Here is a 26,407-nt window from a genome sequence, read left to right on the forward strand (position 1 = left end):
CTGCCAACGAAGATCTTGCTATTGCAACAATCACCGCCATGCCCCAAGGAGAAGTGAGTTTTATCAATGTCCGTGAGATCCTCCTTGAGTTTCTACAATCTAAGCGTATTGGAGTTACGACCGTGACGAAATGCCCTTTCGGGCAAGCTTTTGTGCGGGTTCACAGTGCGGCGGACAGAGATTTCTTAGTTAACAGAGGGCCGCATGCCTATGATGACATCCACATCATCTTTCAAAGGCATAATGAGGGTCTGAATTGGAAAATTTTCAATCTGAATCGAGATGTTTGGCTTCTGGTGTTTGGTTTCCCTACTGATTTGAGAAGTTTTCATGAGCTGTCCAATGCAACTACGGGTTTTGGGCAACTTATGGTGTGGGACAGATATAAATCCAGTGATGCCGCGGTTGCTCTGAAAGTTAAGGTTGATGCTCTGAAGGATGTCCCAACCAGTCTGGTAGTATCAGGTGCTAAGAATTTCAGTGGTCAGCCATGGACCTGCCGTGTTGTGATGGTGGATGACAACCCCATTGGAGAGCCACCTGCTGACGAGGACCCGGTTCCTGTGGATGGTAACCCTCATCCAAGGCCACAAGAACAATTCCACCACCCAAACCAGAACAATCTAATTGTTGGGCCTGTTGCTTTCCATCTGTTGCAGCCTGAACATCAAGATCTACCAGTCGTTGAAGAAGCTCCGGCCCAAGAAGAGGAAGATGAGGGCTGGGGCCATTGGGCAATGCCACAGCAACAACATCTTATAGATGTGGAAATTCAAGCTGGGGAATTCCTGGAATTGAATGATCTGATGGGCCCCCTGGAGATTGATGTAGAACAACCAGTGGATGACAACAGTGGTCTCACCCTTTCCTTGTGTTTACCTAGTGCTAATGTGAGCTCTGCTGAATCTGCTAATGGAGTGCCAATACTTCAAGATCTGGATGAGCTGCTGGCTCCTCTTGTTCTACCTGTAGCCCAGCCTATTCATGCTGGCTTTGATCTCAATCAGCCCATTGAACAGCTGCCAGGGGAAGATTTCATCATTCCTGAAGCACCATTACTACCTATTGCTGAGAATGCTAATTTGGTTGCTGAATCTCCTCCACAACCTCAAATGGAAATGCATGTGCAAGAGCCATTACTGCACCAAGACTTTGAAGCTCCCAATGCAACTTTTGTTGCTGAGGCCCCAATCATTATTGTAGAGGAGAATGTTGCCACTACTGCTGTTCCTCCTATTGCAGCAGAAGTGCCAGATGTTGCAATGACAGACTTTGCTGCAGATGTTTCTGCTGCAATGGAGATTGCTGCTGTGATTGCTCCAGCCCAGCTGGCAGACAAGGAGTCTAGTGCTACCACTCCAGATCCTCTGGCCAATTCAGAAGGCCCAGCCTCAGCTGCTCAGAGAGTCTCACCTCTAACAGACAACCAGGATGCAGAAAACTTCAGCTCATCTGCAAGTCACAGTATGGATGCTCCCCCTGGCTTCCCTTTTCCTGTCTTCAATGCAAGTTTCTCTGGCAAAGATATTCAGTTACAAGCCACTGCATCTTCAGGCCAAGATGAGGAGTTTCTCTCAAAGGAAGGGCTGGAGCTTTGGAGCACTCATTTTGCACCTGTGGCTCCAACAGATAAAGTTACTCAGGTACCTGTTGAATGGTGCAAATTCATCACTTTTGCTCTATTGACTATCGAAAATTTTGATTGGGCCAAATCTTTGCTTGCTTCCCAATTATGGACTTACATCATTGAAGGTTCTGCAAGTAATACAACACTGCCTTTTGTTATACCTAAAAAGTGTCAAAATGAGCAGATTCTTTGTTGTAAAAATTCAGTTATGAACCAAGAAGTTTCTTCTAGTGATAGTTTGACACCTCAGGCATAGCACAAAGAGATCACTCCCCCTCTGCCAGCTGCCAGCACCTCCATTGCACATGCTCAAAAGAAGAGGAAAGATAAAGCTCCCATGGTTGAAATGAAGGTAAGAAGAAGCTATAGATTGCAAGCTTTGAACAGAGGATTCAGGAGAAAATCATGTCCAGACAGAAATTATTTCCCTTGTTCATCTGACCCTCCTGCTATTACTACAAAGATTGTCAAAAATCTCACTGTTTCCTTTTGCAAGACTGCTCTGAGGAGATGCTGCACTAGCCCAAGAAGAAGGAGACCAAGGCTGCTGCCAAGGGACCATCAAAGAAGGCTGTCTTCAAGCCATAGTTAGATTCTTGATTGTCAGTTATGTCAGACTTGAACAACTTTAATCCTAGATCCTTGATGCACTTTTGTGGTCTGTTATCAGTGGTACTTGTGAGAACCAATCCTTTTGTAATGATATCTAAATCTGAAATGATGACTTCTGGCATTTGCTTTATTATCTACCTCTGTGATAAACCTTGCATTTGTATTAAGAGCAAGCTGTGGTGTGGTGATCTGTGGTCATGGGATCTTGTTTATTACCTCTTGCTTGTCTGGCTCTGTTTGGCTGGTTTTTTCAGTATAAAAGTGGCAGTTGCAGATACCTTATTATCTGGAGATGAATAGCAATTGGAATATACTTAATTGGAACATCAGGGGCATTAATGACAACAACAAATGGCTATCTCTTAGAAATAAGATTGAAGAGCAGTTCAAAAAAAGATTGAAGAGGCTAATGCAGATATTATCTGTTGGGGATATAGTTATTGAGTTAACCCGCCCAAGAGGGGCCGGGTTATATTCATGGCGACTCATAAAGACAAAGCCCAGGAAGGAATTGAAGATGGCGGTTCATGAAGACAACTTATGAAGGGCCCAAGGCCCAAAGGCGGCTTAAGGCACGTAGGTGTAAACCGCCATATGTATATAACTTGTATGATAAGGCAATTGTAGTTAAGTCACCGGGTCGGACACATTTATGAGCCGGCCGGGACTCTATAAGCCACCGGGCGTCAACCTGAGTATATAAAGGGACGACCCGGCGGTGAGTTAAGGGCAGAAAAGAAGAGATCGAAAGCTAGGTCAAGCGTATTCGCTCCCTGGTAATTGAGACATAAGCAATACCACCTCAACTGGATTAGGCTTTTACCTTCACCGCAAAGGGCCGAACCAGTATAAACTCCCTGTGTCGTTTGTCCCATTTTAACCCCTTTAAGCTAATCTCGCTGTGATGGCTCCATGACTAAGTCCTCACACTAGGACATCTGCCGTTACAAAACCACGACAGTTGGCGCCCACCGTGGGGCTATCGCACGATGGTTTCAAGTTCTTAGAGCGCAACTTCGAAGGGATCAAGGGATACGCCGTGGGCCGGATGACCAAGAGTCATCGCGGCAAGCTCTACATCAACGACGCAGGCTGGGGCCCCGAGGCTGGCTCAATTGAGTACGGGTACCGGGTCCACTTTGGAGGAATTCACGTCTTCATCAGCAAGATCGGCGAGCCAGGCCCTGAGCCGGACATCTGCACTGACATCGTCGAGACGGCTCAGCGTGCAAGACCCGCCCGAGTTCAGCCCGCCATGAATCGTGCCTTCGTGGGATTCATCCATGGAGCGGAATCTGAGGATAGTTTGGTATCTGGTGATGAGACGGTCGTCTACTCTGATGGCGAGTCGTCCACCGATGAGACCGAATCGTTGTATCAACTACAAGACGGCCGGCTTGGGGGATGCTCTGATGGCGACAGTATTCCAGACCCCTATGAGCTGTCGAACAGGGTTGCGATCTTCATGCCCGATACGCAGCCCGTGCAGCACTCGTCGACTGCAGCAGAGATGATTTCCGGGTCAGCAGCGGCAACGGCTGCCGGGGCAGGAGGCCCTGTGCGCCTACTGGCTCAGATCTTAACTGACTTGCTGGATAAGCTGACAGCATTATTAACAACAGTGGTTAACCCGACGGATCAGGATCAACATAATCCGGCAGTCGCAAAGTTGCGTGATGAGATAGCACAGGCCAAGGAGGAGCTGAACGCAGAAAACGCTAGGATAGCCGTGGAGCGGGCTGCTTTGGATGCTCAGGCACAGCGGATTCAGTCAGAGTCTTTCCTGCTCATGCTGGATCAGAACGCTTCAACCGAAGTCATGAGGAGAAGGCATCAGACTTGCCTACCGCCGGTTTACGAGGCGAGAAATCTCTTTAACACGCCCGGAGCAGGGACCAGTAATCAGCCAGTGGTAAACCGGATTGAAGCGCCCGTGACGGGAGCATCGGCTTAGCCGCGTGCAATGGACCCGCCTCGTCAGGACAACATCCCACCGCAGCATGTGCCGACGCCACCGGGTCATTATTCTAACCCCTTGGATAACATGATCGCTGTGGCGTCACGACTGGCGGCCCTCCCAGTGGAAGGTGAGTCTCCGACGGCGGTTGAAACATGAAGGGCTAGAGAGCTGCTTCAGACAGCGTTGGTGCAACAGTAGGCTTATTCTCACAGTCGTGACAGGATTCATTCAACCCCTCGCCCGAGCCGAAGTTATAGCAGGCATATCGAGGAACCGGCCGTGTCAAGCAGTGGGTGGAACCGCAACCCGCCTCATGGACATAACCCGAGGTGGTGGGGTTAATGCCCAGAACGCAGTGGATCAAGGAAGAGCGCGTCGGGAGGCTGAGTTGGCGGCTCAGTATGCAGCTTGTCAGCATTCCCCGGTTCGTCTGACAACTTCGGTGGAGACATGGGTGACTTTTAGGACTTTGGGTGTGCCGTGTTTGGCTCCGGCTCTACGTAACGTACGATCGCCCAAGGATTTCAAGGGTCCCCGTAAGGTGCCCAACTACACTGCCGACTTACCCCCTGAAACATGGGCTGAGAGTTATGAGATGGCGATGGAACCGCTGTATGTTGACGATGTTGCATGTGCTAAGTATTTCACCATGATGTTGGAAGGGACGGCTCGTACTTGGTTGAAAGGGTTGCCAGCCAACTCCATTGGGTCATGGGCCGAGTTAAAAGCTCGGTTTATCCAGAATTTTAAAGATACATGCAAGTGATACGTCTCCAACGTATCTATAATTTTTGATTGTTCCATGCTATTATATTATCCATCTAGGATGTTTTATATGCATTTATATGCTATTTTATATGATTTTTGGGACTAACCTATTAACCTAGAGCCCAGTGCCAGTTTCTGTTTTTTCCTTGTTTTTGAGTTTTACAGAAAAGTAATACCAAATGGAGTCCAATTGACGTGTCAATTTTTGATGATTTTTGATGGACCAAAAGAAGACCCCGGAGTAAAAGAGTTGGGCCAGAAGAGTCCTGGGCTGCCCACGAGGGTGGGAGGCGCGCCCCCTACCTCGTGGACAGCCCGAAGAAGCCCCTGACTTGTTCTCGACGCCAAAACCTCTTATATATACATAAACCTCCATAAAATAACCTAGATCGGGAGTTTCGCCGCCGCAAGCCTTTGTAGCCACCGAAAACCAATCGGGACCCTGTTCCGGCACCCTGCCGGAGGGGGGATCCCTCACCGGTGGCCATCTTCATCATCCCGGCGCTCTCCATGACGAGGAGGGAGTAGTTCATCCTCGGGGCTGAGGGTATGTACCAGTAGCTATGTGTTTGATCTCTCTCTCTCTCTCTCTCTCTCTCTCTCGTGTTCTTGATTCGGCACGATCTTGATGTATCGCGAGCTTTGCTATTATAGTTGGATCTTATGATGTTTCTCCCCCTCTACTCTCTTGTAATGGATTGAGTTTTCCCATTTGAAGTTATCTTATCGGATTGAGTCTTTAAGGATTTGAGAACACTTGATGTATGTCTTGCATGTGCTTATCTGTGGTGACAATGGGATATCACGTGATCCACTTGATGTATGTTTTGGTGATCAACTTGCGAGTTCCGTGACCTCGTGAACTTATGCATAGGGGTTGGCACACATTTTCGTCTTGACTCTCCGGTAGAAACTTTGGGGCACTCTTTGAAGTTCTTTGTGTTGGTTGAATAGATGATCTGAGATTGTGTGATGCATATCGTATAATCATACCCATGGATACTTGAGGTGACATTGGAGTATCTAGGTGACATTAGGGTTTTGATTGATTTGTGTCTTAAGGTGTTATTCTAGTACAAACTCTTGAATAGATTGATCAAAAAGGATAACTTTGAGGTGGTTTCGTACCCTACAATAATCTCTTCGTTTGTTCTCCGCTATTAGTGACTTTGGAGTGACTCTTTTTTGCATGTTGAGGGATAGTTATATGATCCAATTATGTTATTATTGTTGAGAGAACTTGCACTAGTGAAAGTATGAACCCTAGGCCTTGTTTCAACGCATTGCAATATCGTTTGTGCTCGCTTTTATCATTAGTTACCTTGCTGTTTTTATATTTTCAGATTACAAAACCTATATCTACCATCCATATTGCACTTGTATCACCATCTCTTCGCTGAACTAGTGCACCTATACAATTTATCATTGTATTGGGTGTGTTGGGGACACAAGAGACTCTTTGTTATTTGGTTGCAGGGTTGTTTGAGAGAGACCATCTTCAACCTACGCCTCCCATGGATTGATAAACCTTAGGTCATCCACTTGAGGGAAATTTGCTACTGTCCTACAAACCTCTGCACTTGGAGGCCCAACAACGTCTACAAGAAGAAGGTTGTGTAGTAGACATCAAGCAATTTCTGGCGCCGTTGCCGAGGAGGTGAGTGCTTGAAGGTATATCTTTATATCTTGCAAGCGAATCTTTTTGTTTCTTGTTTTATCACTAGTTTAGTCTATAAAATAAAACTACAAAAAAATGGAATTGAGGGTACCTCATGTGCTTCATCTTTTTAATATCTTTCATGAAAATAAGTATTCCGATAATTGTGCCAAAATGTTAGAAGAAGAATGCATTAGAATGTTTGGCACTAAATATTTGAATGATGAGCATGATTGCAATGTTGTTAGTATGAATTCTTTGAATATCCATAGTACTAATGATGATTGCACTAGTCATGATGAAAATGTCTCTTATAAGCATGTCAACTTTTGTGGAATACATAGAGCTTGCAAGTACACACCAAATAGGGAAGATAGATTTTGCAGGAGGCATAAGTATTTGGAAACTACATGGTTGCAAGAAAGGCTAGATGATTGTGCTGAAAGATTCAATATTTATCGCCATCCTTGTGAACTTTGCAATGAACATGGTCATTTAAAGCTCCAATGCTATTTGTTTCATGATCAAATCGTGTCCAAAAATTGTGATAACTTGATTACCCTTGAGCATCATAAATAGCTTAGTCTTCTTTTGGGGTATGAAGAAATGAAACGTATAACTGAGGGAATTCCAAAATTTAATCTTGATAGATTTCTTGATTTTGATCTAGAAGAAATTTTCATGTATTGTGCGGTGAATTGCATTGAAAATCCTTATATTGCCAATTATATAAAGACACGAAAACAAATAGAAGATGAAGAGAATACTAATGAAAGGGAAGAGTCTTCCCAATATCCTCCTATTATTTCTTATGATGAATCAGGTAACGAGGAGGAGCTTTCTATTCAACCAATCTCATTAATAAGGAGCTCAAAAGAGAGGGTTAAACCCACACATGATGTGAAGAAGAAAAAGAAAACACGGAGAAGCAAAGGCAGAAAGGTATCTCTCCCAAATGATGTTGCTCCTATTACTCATTGTGATGATGATAATTGCTATACTATTGGTGCTATCCATACTATTAATGATGAGAGTGATTATGCTTATTATATGAAAAGTCCCGAGCTTGGGGATGCTATGTTTGATGAGAATGACATGTTTGAGAATATATTTTCTGCAATTAATGTTTGTCCCAAGCTTGGGGATGCTATGTTTAATGAAGATGATATTTTTAGCCTCCCAAGTTTTGATGAGAAAATTTATTATGATGATAGCATGCCTCCTATTTATGATGATTATTGTGATGACACTTATGCTATAAAGAGTAGTGATGATTATATTTATAAAACTTGTCATGATTATGATTACCCCTTTTCTGAACATTACTCTTTTAATGTGGAAACAATTTATAGTATTCGAGTCTCTTATGATACTCCCACTATTCCGAATGAGAAGAATTTTGCTTATGTGGAGAGTAATAAAATTTCTATTCTTGTAGATCTTGAAAAGAATGCTTTAGGTGCTGGTTATATTGTTGAATTCATTCATGATGCTACTGAAAATTTTAATGAGGGAGGAATATATGCTTGTAGGAATTGCAATAATATCAAGTTTCCTCTCTATGTGTTAAAAGTTTTGAAGTTATACTTGTTTTGCCTTCCTATGCTAGTTGATTATTGTTCCCATAAGTTGTTTGCTCACAAAATACCTATGCATAGGAAGTGGGTTAGACTTAAATGTTCTTGCCATGTGTTTCATGATGCTCTCTTTATGTTTCAATTCTTATCTTTTATACGAGCATCATTGAAATCATCATGCCTAGCTAGAAAGGCATTAAAGAAAAGTGCTTGTTGGGAGACAACCCAATATTTACCCCTACTGTTTTTGTGTGTTCACATGATTAAGATACTGTAGTAATCATGTTTATAGCTTTTGTTTCAATAAAGTGCCAAGTAGAACTTTTGGAAAGACTTGGGTGGAAGTTAATGTGATCTTGCTGTAAAAAACAGAAACTTAGCACTCACGAGATTAGCTGCCATTTTTTACTGGAGAGTGATTTTGGGTTTATTCTTTTTGCAGATGATTAATAGACAAATTATTCAGGTCCACCAATTTATTTCAGAATTTTTGGAGTTCGATAAGTATACGTTTGATACATATTACTACAGAATGTTCTGTTTTTGACAGATTCTGTTTTCATTGTGTTGTTTGCTTATTTTGATGAATCTATGAGTAGTATCGGAGGGTACGAACCATAGAGAAGTTGGAATAGAGTAGATATTACACAATTATGAATTTAGAATGAGTTCACAACAGTACCTAAGTGGTGATTTATTTTCTTATACTAACGGAGCTTACGAGTTTTCTGTTGAGTTTTGTGTTGTGAAGTTTTCAAGTTTTGGGTAAAGATTCGATGGACTATGGAATAAGGAGTGGCAAGAGCCTAAGCTTGGGGATGCCCAAGGCGCCCCAAGGTAATATTCAAGTACAACCAAGAGCCTAAGCTTGGGGATGCCCCGGAAGGCATCCCCTCTTTCGTCTTCGTTCATCGGTAACTTTACTTGGAGCTATATTTTTATTCACCACATGATATGTGTTTTGCTTGGAGCGTCATTTTATTTTATTTTGTTTTGCTTGCTTTTTGAATAAAATATCAAGATCTCAAATTCTTAAATGTTAGAGAGTCTTCACATAGTTGCATAATTATTCGGCTACTCATTGATCTTCACTTATATCTTTCGGAGTAGTTTGTCATTTGCTCTAGTGCTTCACTTATATCCTTTTAGAGCACGGCGGTGGTTTTATTTTGAAGAAATAGATGAACTCTCATGCTTCACTTATATTATTTTGAGAGTCTTTAGAACAGCATGGTAATTTGCTTTGGTTATAAATTTTGTCCTAATATGATAGGCATCCAAGAGGGATATAATAAAAACTTTCATTTAAAGTGCATTGAATACTATGAGATGTTCGATTCCTTATGATTGTTGTGAGATATGAAGATGGTGATATTAGAGTCATGCTAGTTGAGTAGTTGTGAATTTGAGAGATACTTGTGTTAAAGTTTGTGATTCCCGTAGCATGCACGTATGGTGAACCGTTATGTGATGAAGTCAGGGCATGATTTATTTATTGATTGTCTTCCTTATGAGTGGCGGCCGGGGACGAGCGATGGTCTTTTCCTACCAATCTATCTCCCTAGGAGCATGCGTGTAGTACTTCGTTTTGATAACTAATAGATTTTTGCAATTAGTATGTGAGTTCTTTATGACTAATGTTGAGTCCATGGATTATACGCACTCTCACCCTTCCACCGTTGCTAGCCTCTCTAATACCGCGCACCTTTCGCCGGTATCATACACCCACCATTATCTTCCTCAAAACAGCCACCATACCTACCTATTATGGCATTTCCATAGCCATTCCGAGATATATTGCCATGCAACTTTCCACCCTTCCGTTTATTATGACACGCTTCATCATTGTCATATTGCTTTGCATGATCATGTAGTTGACATTGTATTTTGGGGCAAAGCCACCTTTATAATTCTTTCATACATGTCACTCTTGATTCATTGCACATACCGGTACACCGCCGGAGGCATTCATATAGAGTCATATTTTGTTCTAAGTATTGAGTTATAATTCATGAGTTGTAAGTAAATAAAAGTGTGATGATCATCATTATTAGAGCATTGTCCCAGTGAGGAAAGGATGATGGAGACTATGATTCCCCCACAAGTCGGGATGAGACTCCGGACGAAAAAAAAAGATAAAAAATAGGCCAAAAAAAGAAGAGAAAAAAAGAAGAAGAGAAGGCAAAACAAAAAAACAAAAAAGAGATGAGAGAAAAAGAGAGAAGGGGCAATGCTACTATCCTTTTACCACACTTGTGCTTCAAAGTAGCACCATGATCTTCATGATAGAGAGTCTCCTATGTTGTCACTAATAGTGGGAATCTTTCATTGTAGAACTTGGCTTGTATATTCCAATGATGGGCTTCCTCAAAATGCCCTAGGTCTTCGTGAGCAAACGAGTTGGATGCACACCCACTTAGTTTCTTTTTGAGATTTCATACACTTATAGTTCTAGTGCATCCATTGCATGGCAATCCCTCTTCACTCACATTGATATCTATTGATGGGCACGCCTAGTTGATGTGAGACTATCTTCTCCCTTTTTGTCTTCTCCACAACCACCATTCTATTCCACCTATAGTGCTATGTCCATGGCTCACGCTCATGTATTGCGTGAAGATTGAAAAAGTTTGAGAACATCAAAAGTATGAAACAATTGCTTGGCTTGTCATCGGGGTTGTGCATGATTTAAATATTTTGTGTGATGAAGATAGAGCATACACAGACTATATGATTTTGTAGGGATAGCTTGCTTTGGCCATGTTATTTTGAGAAGACATGATTACTTTGTTAGTATGCTTGAAGTATTATTGTTTTCATGTCAATATTAAATTTTTGTTTTGAATCTTATGGATCTGAATATTCTTGCCACAATAAAGAAGATTACATTGATAAATATGTTAGGTAGCATTCCACATCAAAAAATTTGTTTTTATCATTTACCTACTCGAGGACGAGCAGGAATTAAGCTTGGGGATGCTTGATACGTCTCCAACGTATCTATAATTTTTGATTGTTCCATGCTATTATATTATCCATCTAGGATGTTTTATATGCATTTATATGCTATTTTATATGATTTTTGGGACTAACCTATTAACCTAGAGCCCAATGCTAGTTTCTGTTTTTTTTCCTTGTTTTTGAGTTTTACAGAAAAGGAATACCAAATAGAGTCCAATTGACGTGCCAATTTTTGACAATTTTTTATGGGCCAAAAGAAGACCCTGGAGTAAAAGAGTTGGGCCAGAAGAGTCCCGGGCTGCCCACGAGGGTGGGAGGCGCGCCCACCCCCTGGGCGCGCCCCCCTACCTCGTGGACAGCCCGGAGACCCCCCTGACTTGTTATCGATGCCAAAACCTCTTATATATACAGAAACCTCTAGAAAATAACCTAGATCGGGAGTTCCGCCGCCGCAAGCCTCTGTAGCCACCGAAAACCAATCGGGACCCTATTCCGGCACCCTGCCGTAGGGGGGATCCCTCACCGGTGGCCATCTTCATCATCCCGGCGCTCTCCATGACGAGGAGGGAGTAGGTCACCCTCGGGGCTGAGGGTATGTACCAGTAGCTATGTGTTTGATCTCTCTCTCTCTCGTGTTCTTGATTCGGCATGATCTTGATGTATCGCGAGCTTTGCTATTATAGTTGGATCTTATGATGTTTCTCCCCCTCTACTCTCTTGTAATGGATTGAGTTTTCCCTTTGAAGTTCTCTTATTGGATTGAGTCTTTAAGGATTTGAGAACACTTGATGTATGTCTTGCATGTGCTTATCTGTGGTGACAATGGGATATCACGTGATCCACTTGATGTATGTTTTGGTGATCAACTTGCGAGTTCCGTGACCTCGTGAACTTATGCATAGGGGTTGGCACACGTTTTCGTCTTGACTCTCCAGTAGAAACTTTGGGGCACTCTTTGAAGTTCTTTGTGTTGGTTGAATAGATGAATCTGAGATTGTGTGATGCATATCGTATAATCATACCCATGGATACTTGAGGTGACATCGGAGTATCTAGGTGACATTAGGGTTTTGATTGATTTGTGTCTTAAGGTGTTATTCTAGTATGAACTCTTGAATAGATTGATCAGAAAGGATAACTTTGAGGTGGTTTCTTACCCTACAATAATCTCTTCGTTTGTTCTCCGCTATTAGTGACTTTGGAGTGACTCTTTTTTGCATGTTGAGGGATAGTTATATGATCCAATTATGTTATTATTGTTGAGAGAACTTGCACTAGTGAAAGTATGAACCCTAGGCCTTGTTTCAACGCATTGCAATATCCTTTGTGCTCACTTCTATCATTAGTTACCTTGCTGTTTTTATATTTTCAGATTACAAAAACCTATATCTATCATCCATATTGCACTTGTATCACCATCTCTTCACCGAACTAGTGCACCTATACAATTTACCATTGTATTGGGTGTGTTGGGGACACAAGAGACTCTTTGTTATTTGGTTGCAGGGTTGTTTGAGAGAGACCAATTTCAACCTACGCCTCCCACGGATTGATAAACCTTAGGTCATCCATTTGAGGGAAATTTGCTACTGTCCTACAAAGCTCTGCACTTGGAGGCCCAACAACGTCTACAAGAAGAAGGTTGTGTAGTAGACATCAACAAGCACCCCATGTCAATTATGGATTTAGCCTCCTGTGTCCAAGAAGAAGGTGAGTCGACAACCCATTGGATGCACCGGGTCTCGACAATCCTGCAGTCGTCGGATCGCATCAATGCCGATTCAGCAGTCTTAGTGTTGGAGAACAATTGTCGTTTCATGCCCCTGAAGCAGAAATTAGGACGGCTCAAACGCCACTGCAACGACATGGGGACACTCATGGCGGCTCTAGTTAAGTACGCTGACTCTGATGGTACCAAGGACCCCGAGTATGATGATGAAAAGCCGGGAAAGGGAAAGAAGAGCAGCAGCACCAGAGGGCAGCAGCATAACCCGACGAATCAGGGAGGCAACGGTAAGCGCGAAGCTGATAATAGTTTGGACTTTGTGGCTAACACCAATACGCAGAATAATGGTCAGCGTCATAAGGGTAAACCGCCCCCACGGACTAGAGGAGCAGGCTTTAACCTTGAGCAGCTACTGACTCAGCCCTGCCCAAGGCATGCTACACGAGAAAGACTGTCTGGCCACCTCTCGAAGGATTGCTTCATTATGAAGGAGTACAAAAATTCCAATCTTTTTCAAGACAATCATGGGCCGGGTGGTGGCTCAGGATCCGGCTCTCATGGACTGGGTTATGGCGGTGGCGGTTCTAGCTCTGGAATCCAAGGCAATCAAGGAAATCAGGGTGGCTACCATCAACAGTCAGGTCAGGGGAATCAACAGCAGCAATTTGGGTATCAGAGTAACCCAAAGAAGTTGAATAGTGGGCAGTACCACGTCTTCACTACAAGTTTGTGCAAACGGGATCAGAAGCTTCATAAAAGGGCAGTGAACGCCGTTGAACCGGCAGTTCCCCGTTACTTGCGCTGGTCTGAGCAGCCCATTGTGTGGAGTCGGGAAGATCACCCGCCCCGGGTTGATAATCCGGGTCACCTGGAGTTGGTGGTCGCGCCACAGGTCGGAGGGTATAAGTTCACCAAAGTACTCATGGACGGAGGGAGCAACATCAATATCCTTTATTATGAAACTTTCCGTCGCATGGGTTTGACTGATAAGAATCTGAAACCGTCGAACACTGTCTTTCACGGAGTAGTACCCAGTAAGTCGGCGTATCCAGTGGGTAAGATAGCTCTGGAAGTTGCTTTTGGAGATGATCATGACTCTAGGTCAAAGACGTTGACCTTTGAAGTGGTAAAAATCAAGAGCCCTTATCATGCTCTGTTTCGGACGGCCGGCTTATGATAAGTTCATGGCAAGGCCTTGTTATGTTTATCTGCAGCTCAAAATGCCGGGTCACAAGGGAACCATCACGGTGCACGGAAGCCGGAAGATCGCTTTAGAGTGTGAGGAAGGTGATGCAGCCTATGCTGAGTCGGTCTGTGCAATGGAGGAGTTGAAATTTTACAAAGATAATGTGGATCCGGCTAACATGACGTCCTTGAAAAAGCCAACTACGGAGCACGACCCGACGTTGAAGTTTAAGTCGGCAGATGACACAAAGCTAGTTGATTTCGTTCCTGGCGATTCATCCAAGCAGTTCAGCATCAGTGCTAATCTGGATCCGAAATAGGAAAGCGCGCTCATCGAGTTCACTGCCAGGTGTACCGAGGCAACTCGCTGAGCACACTCTTAATATTGATCCCAAGTTTAAGCCGGTCAAGCAGTTTCTTCGTCGCTTCAACGAAGAGAGGTGTAAGGCCATTGGTGAAGAGGTAGCCCGGCTCTTGGCGGCTGGGTTTATTGTTGAAGTTTTTCACCCGGAATGGTTGGTTAACCCGGTGCTGGTACTCAAGAAGAATGGCACCTGGCGTATGTGTGTGGACTACGCAGACCTAAACAAGGCTTGTCCGACTGATCCTTTTGCTCTCCCTCGTATTGATCAGATTATTGATGCTACGGCGGCTTGTGAGCGTTTGAGTTTTTTACATGCTTATTCTGGGTATCATCAGATCAAGATAGTAGTTAAGGACCAGGAGAAGACAGCTTTTATAACTCCCTTTGGGGCCTTCTGCTATGTGTCTTTGCCTTTTGGGCTCAAGAGTGCCCAGGCGACTTACCAGCGATGTGTGCAGAACTGTCTTCATAATCAGATTGGGCGCAATGTTCATGCTTATGTGATGATATTGTAGCGAAATCCAGAAAGAAGGAGACTTTGATAGACGATTTGAAGGAGACCTTTGATAACCTCCGGGTTTATAAGCTGATGCTTAACCCGGCCAAATGCGTCTTTGGTGTGCCGGCAGGCAAGCTTTTGGGTTTTCTGGTTTCTAAAAGAGGCATTGAAGCTAATCCGGAGAGGCGGGTCGTATTGCGGCCTTGAGCCGGTTCATAAGCCGGCTGGGAGAGAAGGCTATCCCTCTATATCAGATGATGAAAAAGACAGATAATTTTGTCTGGAGCGATGCCGCTAATGCAGCATTTGAGGACTTGAAGAAATAGCTGGCTGAGCCGCCCGTTCTTGCTGCTCTTGTTGATAAGGAGCCGTTGCTGTTATATGTGGCTGCTAATGCCCGGGCTGTCAGCGTGGCTATTGTGGTGGAACGGAAGGAAGCAGGAAAGGAATATTCGGTTGAAAGGCCGGTTTACTACATCAGTGAGGTGCTTATCGAGTCCAAGTAGAGGTATCTGCACTGGCAGAAGCTTGTATATGGGGTGTTCATGGCCAGTCGGAAGCTTAAGCAATATTTTTTGGGCCATGATACGTCTCCAACGTATCTATAATTTTTGATTGTTCCATGCTATTATATTATCTGTTTTGGATGTTTATGGGCTTTATTTTACACTTTTATATTACTTTTGGGACTAACCTATTGACCCAGAGCCCAGTGCCAGTTTCTGTTTTTTTGCCTATTTCAGTGTTTTGCAGAAAAGGATATCAAACGGAGTCCAAACGGAATGAAACCTTCGGGAGAGATATTTTTGGAACGGAAGCAATCCAGGAGACTTGGAGCGTACGTAAGGGAAGCAACGAGGAAGGCACGAGGCAGGGGGGCACGCCCACCCCCTTGGGCGCTCCCTACACCCTCGTGCCCCCCTCGTGGCTCCCCTTACCGACTTCTTTCGCCTATATATCTCCATATACCCTAAACCATTGGGAAACAGAATAGATCGGGAGTTCCGTCGCCGCAAGTCTCTGTAGCCACCAAAAACCAATCGGGACCCTGTTCTGGCACCCTGCCGGAGGGGGGAACCCTCACCGATGGCCATCTTCATCATCCCAGCGCTCTCCATGACGAGGAGGGAGTAGTTCACCCTCGGGGCTGAGGGTATGTACCAGTAGCTATGTGTTTGATCTCTCTCTCTCTCTCTCTCTCTTGTGTTCTTGATTTGGCACGATCTTGATGTATCGCGAGCTTTGCTATTATAGTTGGATCTTATGATGTTTCTCCCCCTCTACTCTCTTGTAATGGATTGAGTTTTCCCTTTGAAGTTATCTTATCGGATTGAGTCTAAGGATTTGAGAACACTTGATGTATGTCTTGTCGTGCTTATCTGTGGTGACAATGGGATATCACGTGATCCACTTGATGTATGTTTTGGTGATCAACTTGCGGGTTCCGCCCATGAACCTATGCATAGGGGTTGGCACACGTTTTCGTCTTGACTCTCCGGTAGAAACTTTGGGGCACTCTTTGAAGTTCTTTGTGTTGGTTGAATAGATGAATCTGAGATTGTGTGATGCATATCGTATAATCATACCCACGGATACTTGAGGTGACATTGGAGTATCTAGGTGACATTAGGGTTTTGGTTGATTTGTGTCTTAAGGTGTTATTCTAGTACGAACTCTATGATAGATTGAACGGAAAGAATAGCTTCATGTTATTTTACTACGGACTCTTGAATAGATAGATCAGAAAGGATAACTTTGAGGTGGTTTCGTACCCTACAATAATCTCTTCGTTTGTTCTCCGCTATTAGTGACTTTGGAGTGACTCTTTGTTGCATGTTGCGGGATAGTTATATGATCCAATTATGTTATTATTGTTGAGAGAACTTGCACTAGTGAAAGTATGAACCCTAGGCCTTGTTTCAACGCATTGCAATACCATTTTCGCTCACTTTTATCATTAGTTACCTTGCTTTTTTTATATTTTCAGATTACAAAAACCTATATCTACCATCCATATTGCACTTGTATCACCATCTCTTCGCCGAACTAGTGCACCTATACAATTTACCATTGTATTGGGTGTGTTGGGGACACAAGAGACTCTTTGTTATTTGGTCTCAGGGTTGCTTGAGAGAGACCATCTTCATCCTACGCCTCCCACGGATTGATAAACCTTAGGTCATCCACTTGAGGGAAATTTGCTACTGTCCTACAAACCTCTGCACTTGGAGGCCCAACAAACAAGAAGAAGGTTGTGTAGTAGACATCAAGCTCTTTTCTAGCGCCGTTGTCGGGGAGGCTAGGTAAGCGGCACTCACACCCCGTCAACTAAGCTCTTTTCTGGCGCCGTTGCCGGGGAGGTGAGTGCTTGAAGGTATATCTTTAGATCTTGCAATCAAATCTTTTTGTTTCTTTTTTTCTCACTAGTTTAGTCTATAAAAGAAAACTACAAAAAATGGAATTGAGGGTGCCTCATTTGCTTCATCTTTTTAATGTCTTCCGTGAAAATAAGGATTCCGATAATTGTGCCCAATTGCTAGAGGAAGAATGCATTAGAATATTTGGCACTAAATATTTGAATGATGAGCATGATTGCAATGTTGTTAGTATGAATTCTATGAATATCCATGATGCTAATGATATGCAAAGCCACAAGCTTGGGGATGCTATGTTTGATGAAGATGATATTTTTAGTCCCCCAAGTTTTGATGTGCAAATTTATTATGATGAAAGCATGCCTCCTATTTATGATGATTATTGTGATGACACGTATGCTATAAAGAATAAAGATAATCATGAAACTTGTCATCACGATTTTAATTTTCAATTGGATTATGCTTCACATGATAGTTATTTTGTTGAGTTTGCTCCCACTACTATTGATGAGAATAAATTTGCTTATGTGGAGAGTAGTAAAATTTCCATGCAAGTAGATCATGAAAAGAATGTTTTATGTGCTGGTTATATGGTTGAATTCATTCATGATGCTACTGAAAAATATTATGAGAGAGGATCATATGCTTCTACATATTGCAATAATATCAAGTTTCCTCTCTATGTGTTGAAAATCTTGAAGATTTGCTTGTTTTACCTTCCTATGCAAGTTGATTATTGTTCCCATAAGTTGTTTGCTCACAAAATCCCTATGCATAGGAACTGGGTTAGACTTAAATGTTCTAGTCATATTCTTCATGATGCTCTCTTTATGTTTCAATTCTTATCTTTTATGTGAGCATCATTGAAATCATCATGCCTAGCTAGGGGCGTTAAACGTTAGCGCTTGTTGGGAGGCAACCCAATTTTATTTTAGTTTCTTGTTTTTTGGTTCTGTTTAGGAATAAAAATCCATCTAGCTTCTGTTTAGATGTTGTTTTGTGTTTAATTAGTGTTTGTGCCAAGTAAGACCTATAGGATCTCCTTGGATGATAGTTATTTGATCTTGCTGAAAATTCCCGAAACTTTCTGCTCACGAAAACAATTGTTAAAATTACCAGAAAGTGATAAAATACTGATTCCAATTGCAGTAGATCAATAATCAAATTAGCTAGGTCGTCCTATTTTGGCAGATTTTTCTGAGTTCCGGAAGTTTGCGATTGATACAGATTACTACAGACTGTTCTATTTTTGACAGATTATGTTTTTCGTGTGTTGTTTGCTTATTTTGATGAATCTATGGCTAGTAAAATAGTTTATAAACCATAGAGAAGTTGGAATAGAGTAGCTTTAACACCAATAAAAATAAAGAATGAGTCCATTACAGTACCTTGAAGTGGTGTTTTGTTTTCTTTCGCTAACGGAGCTCACGAGATTTTCTGTTAAGTTTTGTGTTGTGAAGTTTTCAAGTTTTGGGTAAAGATTCGATGGACTATGGAACAAGGAGTGGCAAGAGCCTAAGCTTGGGGATGCCCAAGGCACCCCAAGGTAATATTGAAGGACAACCAAGAGCCTAAGCTTGGGGATGCCCCGGATGGCATCCCCTCTTTCGTCTTCGTTCATCGGTAACTTTACTTGGAGCTATATTTTTATTCACCACATGATATGTGTTTTGCTTGGAGTGTCATTTTATTTTGCTTTGTTTTGCTTTCTATTTGAATAAAATACCAAGATCTGAAATTATTAAATGTTAGAGAGTATTCACATAGTTACTTAATTATTCGACTACTCATTGATCTTCACTTATATCTTTCGGAGTAGTTTGTCATTTGCTCTAGTGCTTCACCTATATCCTTTTAGAGCACGACAGTAGTTTTATTTTGTAGAAATAGATGAACTCTTGTGCTTCACTTATATTATTTTGAGAGTCCTAAACAGCATCGTAATTTGCTTTGGTTATGAATTTAGTCCTAATATGATGGGCATCCAAGATGGCTATAATAAAAACTTTCATATAAAGTGCATTGAATACTATGAGAAGTTTGATTCCTTATGATTGTTTTGAGATATGAAGATGGTGATATTAGAGTCATGCTAGTGGAGTAGTTTTGAATTTGAGAAATACTAATGTTAAAGTTCGTGATTCTCGTAGCATGCACGTATGGTGAACCGTTATGTGATGAAGTCGGAGCATGATTTATTTATTGATTGTCTTCCTTATGAGTGGCGGTCGGGGACGAGCGATGGTCTTTTCCTACCAATCTATCCCCCTAGGAGCATGCACGTAGTACTTTGTTTCGATAACTAATAGATTTTTCCAATAAGTATGTGAGTTCTTTATGACTAATGTTGAGTCCATGGATTATACGCACTCTCATCCTTCCACCATTGCTAGCCTCTCTAATACCGCGCACCTTTCGCCGGTATCATACACCCACCATATACCTTCCTCAAAACAGCCACCATACCTACCTACCATGGCATTCCCATAGCCATTCCAAGATATATTGCCATGCAACTTACCACCGTTCTGTTTATTATGACACGCTCCATCATTGTCATATTGCTTTGCATGATCATGTAGTTGACATTGTATTTGTGGCAAAGCCACCGTTCATAATTATTTCATACATGTCACTCATGAGTCATTGCACATCCCGGTACATCGCCGGAGGTATTCATATAGAGTCATATCTTGTTCTATGTATTGAGTTGTAATTCTTGAGTTGTAAGTAAATAAAAGTGTGATGATCATCATTATTAGAGCATTGTCCCAGTGAGGAAAGGATGATGGAGACTATGATTCCCCCACAAGTCGGGATGAGACTCCGGACGAAAAAAAAGAGAAAAAAAGAGGCCTTAAAAAAAGAGAAAAGGCCCAAATAAAAAAATAAAAAATGAGAGAAAAAGAGAGAAGGGACAATGCTACTATCCTTTTACCGCACTTGTGCTTCAAAGTAGCACCATGATCTTCATGATAGAGAGTCTCCTATGTTGTCACTTTCATATACTAGTGGGGATCTTTCATTATAGAACTTGGCTTGCATATTCCAATGATGGGCTTCCTCAAAATGCCCTAGGTCTTCGTGAGCAAGCGAGTTGGATGCACACCCACTTAGTTTCTTTTGTTGATCTTTCATATACTTATAGCTCTAGTGCATCCGTTGCATGGCAGTTCCTACTCACTCACATTGATATCTATTGATGGGCATCTCCATAGCCCGTTGATACGCTGTAGCGACCAGACCTCAAATGGCCTGTGCTGCTGTGCACCAGTGTCATCCCTGGATCAGTAATGCTGACACGCACAGTACAAATGGAGGATTTATAATAGAGTAGCAATCACACACTTATTACATCGAAAGATCTCCAAAGAGATTAAGTATGAAAACATGGCTTAAGGCCATCTAATAACGATAACAGCGGAAGACTTGGAAGATAAGTGAGTCCATCAACTCCAGCGGCATCACTGAGTAAAAGACCACGACCTAAGGCACCTTACTCGTCGTCTGAAAAGTCTGCAACATGAAACGTTGCAGCCCAAAAACGGGTCAGCACATAGAATATGCTGGCAATGCAACACATAGAGAACAATGAACAATAATAATGCTATACTATATGCATATATGGCTGGTGGAAAGCTCCATGGTTACAGTTTTGCGAAAAGCCAATTTTATCCTACTTCAAAAGGAATAAATTTTATTTAACTATCATGGTGGTTGAAACATTGAGAAGGTACGTCCAACTCAATCCCAATTAAGTAACATCATTAACCCAACAAAATTAATTATAAGTATCACGGTGATGAGATTCCAATGATAATCCAGGTACTAGATACTCAAGTTGTCCATAACCGGGGACACGGCTAATCATGATCAGTTTGTACACTCTGCAGAGGTTTGCGCACTTTTCCCCACAAGACTCGATCGCCTCCGCTTGATTCTCGCACTGCATGATGTTTGAGAAACGGATGACCGAGACACAGTCTTTCAGAAACAATCACTCTTTACTCTGGATGGACCGGTACACCTACTTTCCCCTACATCTGCTAGTCCACCTCTTCAAGAGATCCTGTAACCTACTCAGCTATGCTAGAGCCCATAATAGCTTGTGGCTGCACACGGAAGTTTCTAGCATGAATAATCTTATGATCCCTTTGAGCCTGGGTGGCGGACCTTATACATACAGACAACACTGGGTTCTCCAGGTGCCTCAGTCCACCCAGATGTGAGTTTTAGTTGCCACCTTAAGTTGAACCATTATTAAACATCTCACATCTGTCATGAATATCACTCAAACCCAATCCACGTCTACGAGCATAGCATGGCAATATAATAGCAACGTAGAAGTAACTCCCAAGGGTTTGAATAGAAAACAGGTAATAGGTACTACCTCAACTACTTCCTAGTACCCACAGTTTATTTAGATCCTAATCATGCAATGTGTTTGAGGAAATAGATCTAATGCAATAAAACTGGGTATGAACGGGATATGATCAAAGTGTTACTTGCCTTGCTGATGATCCGCAAAACCTAACGAGTCGAAGTAACAAGCGGCACACTCCGGGTACTCTATGGCAAACAAACAAGCATACAATCAGTACTCAACTAATGCACAAGTAAAACTCGAATGAAAGATCCAACCAGAAAGTTCAACTTAAGAACTCCGGTTTGCAAAAAGAATCAACTCGAAAGAAGCAACGAAAGTCAAACGGCGAAAGAAAGAAACTTCGTTTGCTAATCTGGATCTAGGTCAAATTTTACTGTAGCAAAACTTGTTTGAGTAGGTTAAACGGAAAGAGAATTTCGAGACGAAACTCTAGGCGCTTGAATCGCCTGATTCCGATAAACGAGCGAGAAATTAAACAAAATCGAAGATTCGATCAGAAATCGAATCTGAGAAAATAACGAGAAAATCCGACGAAAAAGAAAAACGGACGAACGGTTAAATAACGGACGTTCGTTAACAGAGAAAAACCGACGAACGCGTTCGTTAAAACGAACGGTTCGGTGAACGCTCGCAAAATAAGAAAACCGAAAAAAAACCGATCTAGGGTTTTTCTTTAAACAAAAGGGTTTTTTTTTACAGAAAACCGGTCAACGACGGAAAACGGCCGGCGGCAGTACCTCGACGGCGGGCTCCGGCGAGGGGCTCCGGCGGGGGCGGGGCTTGGCGGCGGGGTGCGGGGCTCGGCGGCGGGCGCGAGGGGCGGCGAGGGGCGGCGGCGGCGGCTTCCCGGCGGCGGCGGCGAGCGGCACGTGCGGGCGGGCGGGCGGCGGCGATGTCGGCGGCGGCGGCTCGAGGTGAGGAGAGAGAGGGGGGTATTTAAGGAGGGGGTACGTCGGCGTGGGGAAGGGGGCACCCGAGGCGGCGGCGGCTACCGTGCCCGGGACGGACTCCGGCGGCGAGCTCCCGTGCGGGAGAAGGAGAGGGCGCGGGCGGGCCGTCGGCTGGGCCTTTGGCCCAGTCGGCGCGCGGGCATTTTTTTTAAATAAGTTCCGCGGAAAATATTGCGTAGAAAAATAAATAAAAATCGAAAAAATATGAAATAAATTTTCCCCGTCTAGTTAGAACATCTAGAATAGGGTGAACATTTTTAAAATCAAAAATAAATATTTTGAAAACACGCAATATTTTTAATGCAATAAAAATTGCAAGTAAAATCCAAATAAATTCCAAATAATGTTTTTAACATTTTTCCTCCAGTATTTCAATTGTTTTGGAGAAGTCATATTTTCTCCTCTCGTTTATTTAAAATGAAATATTTTTCCGGAGAGAAAAATAATTAAAACCAAAATCCTCGTTGGAAAAATTAATTTGAAAAATTCGGGAAAATCCCCAACTCTCTCCGAGGGTCCTTGAGTTGCTTAGGATTTATCGAGGATTTTGTCAAAATGCAACAAAACATGATATGCAATGATGATCTATGTATAACATTCCAAATTGAGAATTTGGGATGTTACATACGCCCAGTTGATGTGAGACTATCTTCTCCTTTTTTGTCTTCTCCACAACCACCATTCTATTCCACCTATAGTGCTATGTCCATGGCTCACGCTCATGTATTGCGTGAAGATTGAAAAAGTTTGAGAACATCAAAAGTATGAAACAATTGCTTGGCTTGTCATCGGGGTTGTGCATGATTTAAATACTTTGTGTGGTGAAGATAGAGCATAGCCAGACTATATGATTTTGTAGGGATAACTTTCTTTGGCCATGTTATTTTGAGAAGACATGATTGCTTTGTTAGTATGCTTGAAGTATTATTATTTTTATGTCAATATTAAACTTTTATCTTGAATCTTATGGATCTGAATATTCTTGCCACAATAAACAGAATTACATGGATAAATATGTTAGGTAGCATTCCACATCAAAAATTCTGTTTTTATCATTTACCTACTCGAGGACGAGCAGGAATTAAGCTTGGGGATACTGATACGTCTCCAACGTATCTATAATTTTTGATTGTTCCATGCTATTATATTATCTGTTTTGGATGTTTATGGGCTTTATTTTACACTTCTATATTACTTTTGGGACTAACCTATTGACCCAGAGCCGAGTGCCAGTTTCTGTTTTTTGCCTATTTCAGTGTTTTGCAGAAAAGGAATATCAAACGGAGTCCAAACGGAATGAAACCCTCAGGAGAGTTATTTTTGGAACGGAAGCAATCCAGGAGACTTGGAGTGTACGTAAGGGAAGCAACGAGGAAGGCATGAGGCAGGGGGGCGCGCCCACCCCCTGGGCGCGCCCTCCGCCCTCGTGGGCCCCTCATGGCTCCCCTTACCGACTTCTTTCGCCTATATATCTCCATATACCCTAAAACCATCGGGAAACAGAATAGATCGGGAGTTCTCTCTCTCTCTCGTGTTCTTGATTTGGCACGATATTGATGTATCGCGAGCTTTGCTATTATAGTTGGATCTTATGATGTTTCTCTCCCTCTACTCTCTTGTAATGGATTGAGTTTTCCCTTTGAAGTTATGTTATCGGATTGAGTCTTTAAGGATTTGAGAACACTTGATGTATGTCTTGCCATGCTTATCTGTGGTGACAATGGGATATCACGTGATCCACTTGATGTATGTTTTGGTGATCAACTTGCGGGTTCCGCCCATGAACCTATGCATAGGGGTTGGCACACATTTTTGTCTTGACTCTCCGGTAGAAACTTTGGGGCACTCTTTGAAGTTCTTTGTGTTGGTTGAATAGATGAATCTGAGATTGTGTGATGCATATCGTATAATCATACCCACGGATACTTGAGGTGACATTGGAGTATCTAGGTGACATTAGGGTTTTGGTTGATTTGTGTCTTAAGGTGTTATTCTAGTACGAACTCTATGATAGATTGAACGGAAAGAATAGCTTCATGTTATTTTACTATGGACTCTTGAATAGATAGATCAGAAAGGATAACTTTGAGGTGGTTTCGTACCCTACAATAATCTCTTCGTTTGTTCTCCGCTATTAGTGACTCTTTGTTGCATGTTGAGGGATAGTTATATGATCCAATTATGTTATTATTGTTGAGAGAACTTGCACTAGTGAAAGTATGAACCCTAGGCCTTGTTTCAACGCATTGCAATACTGTTTTCGCTCACTTTTATCATTAGTTACCTTGCTGTTTTTATATTTTCATATTACAAAAACCTATATCTACCATCCATATTGCACTTGTATCACCATCTCTTCGCCGAACTAGTGCACCTATACAATTTACCATTGTATTGGGTGTGTTGGGGACCCAAGAGACTCTTTGTTATTTGGTTGCAGGGTTGCTTGAGAGAGACCATCTTCATCCTATGCCTCCCACGGATTGATAAACCTTAGGTCATCCACTTGAGGGAAATTTGCTAGTGTCCTACAAACCTCTGCACTTGGAGGCCCAACAACGTCTACAAGAAGAAGGTTGTGTAGTAGACATCAGGCCATCCTATCACTATGGTAAGTTCTGCTCCCTTAGGGGATATTATCCAGAACAGAGAAGCTACAGGTCGGATAGCCAAGTGGGCCATTGAGCTTGGACCTCGTGGTTTGAAGTATATGCCTCGCACGACCATCAAGTCTCAAGCACTGGTGGATTTCATCAATTACTGGACAAAGCTGCAGATGCCCGAGGAAAAGCCAGATAACACATATTGGACTATTCACTTTGATGGGTCCAGGCAATTGGAGGGCTCGAGGGCTGGAGTTGTGCTAGCTTCCCCTCGAGGTGATAAATTTTGTTATGTTGTCCATTTGATGTTCCCTTGCACTAACAATGCAGCTGAATATGAGGCCCTGCTTCATGGTCTTCAGATGGCTAAGGAGATGAACCTAAGCCGGGTGAGGTGCTTTGGTGACTCAGATTTGGTGGCTCAACAAGTTTTTGGTACTTGGGATTCTAAGGATCCGCTCATGGTGGCTTATCGTCGAGAGGTTGATGCTATTGCGGGTCATTTCAAGGGTTATCAGGTTGAGCATATTGATCGAAGGAAGAACGAGGCGGTTGATGCTTTAAGCCGGCTGGGTTCTCAGCGTAAGCCGGTGTCACCCAATAATTTCTTGGATATTCTATATAACCCCTCAGTCAAGTTGCCTACAGTGGAGGATCTTGCTATCCTGACCCAGAAGCACAATTGGTGGCAGCTATTCATGCTATCCCTGATTGGACAGCCCCTTATTTGGCTTATATGACCCGGGGCGAGTTACCTGAGGATGAAACCTTAGCCAGGCAAATAACCCGGCGGTCTAAGTCAATGACAATTGTCAATGGAGAGCTGCATCACTGCAGTGTTCCAGGGGCCTTTCAACGTTGTGTTTCTCCAGAAGAGGGTCGTGAGATCCTGCGTGAGATTCATGAAGGAGACTGTGGTCATCATGCCGGTTCGAAGTCTCTCGTGGCTAAAGCTTTTCGTCATGGATTTTATTGGCTGACGGCTCATGCTGATGCTGAAGACCTGGTCAGTAGGTGTGATGGATGTCAGAAATTTTCACAACAAGCCCATGTGCCGGCTCAAGAATTGAGGATGATTCCAATTACTTGTCCGTTTGCAGTTTGGGGGCTTGATATGGTTGGACCTTTCAAAAGGTCCAAGGGCAAAAAGACACAT

This window comes from Aegilops tauschii, chromosome 5 (assembly GCF_002575655.3).
Source record: "Aegilops tauschii subsp. strangulata cultivar AL8/78 chromosome 5, Aet v6.0, whole genome shotgun sequence".
NCBI classification, from domain to species: domain Eukaryota; kingdom Viridiplantae; phylum Streptophyta; class Magnoliopsida; order Poales; family Poaceae; genus Aegilops; species Aegilops tauschii.